Raw genomic sequence first — 782 nt, forward strand, 5'->3', positions numbered from 1 at the left:
CTTCCCTCTTCAAATAGGAACCAGACAAGGATGCCCTTTATCACTGCTCCTATTCAATATTGTGGTGGAAGTTTTAGCCAGAGCTATATGGCATGATAAAGAAATTACAGTCATCCAAATCGGCTAAGAAGAAGTAAAACTCTCCTTATTTGCATATGATATGATCCTATACATAAAAAAAACCCCAAAGACTCAGTAAAAAAGCTTTTAGACCTCATCGAAAGATTCAGCAAAGTGTCAGGGTACAAGATCAACATACAGAAATCAATTGGATTTCTCCATAGCAACAATAACGATGAAAAGGACATTAAGAAAACAATACCATTTACAATAGCCACGCAAAAGATAAAATACCTAGAAATAAACATAACCAGAGAAACAAAGGACTTATACAAAGAAAACTACAAAGCACTACTACAAGAAACCCAAAGAGACCTACAGAAGTGGAAGAACATACCATGTTCCTGGATAGGAAGACTCAACATCGTGAAAATGTCAATACTAACCAGAGCAATTTACACATACAATGTAATCCCAATCCAGATTCCAACAACATTCTTCAAAGAGATGGAAAGGACAATTAATAATTTTATATGGAAAGGAAGGAGACCCAGGATAAGCAAAGCACTGCTTAAGAGGAAGAACAAGGTTGGAGGTCTCTCACTTCCCAATTTCAGACTTTACTACATGGCTACAGTGATAAAAACAGCTTGTTACTAGTACAACGAAAGAGACATTGATCAATGGAACAGAAACGAGAATCCAGATATCAACCTACCCAC

The sequence above is a fragment of the Chrysochloris asiatica genome, unplaced genomic scaffold (assembly GCF_000296735.1).
Source record: "Chrysochloris asiatica unplaced genomic scaffold, ChrAsi1.0 scaffold00447, whole genome shotgun sequence".
Classification (NCBI taxonomy): Eukaryota; Metazoa; Chordata; class Mammalia; order Afrosoricida; family Chrysochloridae; genus Chrysochloris; species Chrysochloris asiatica.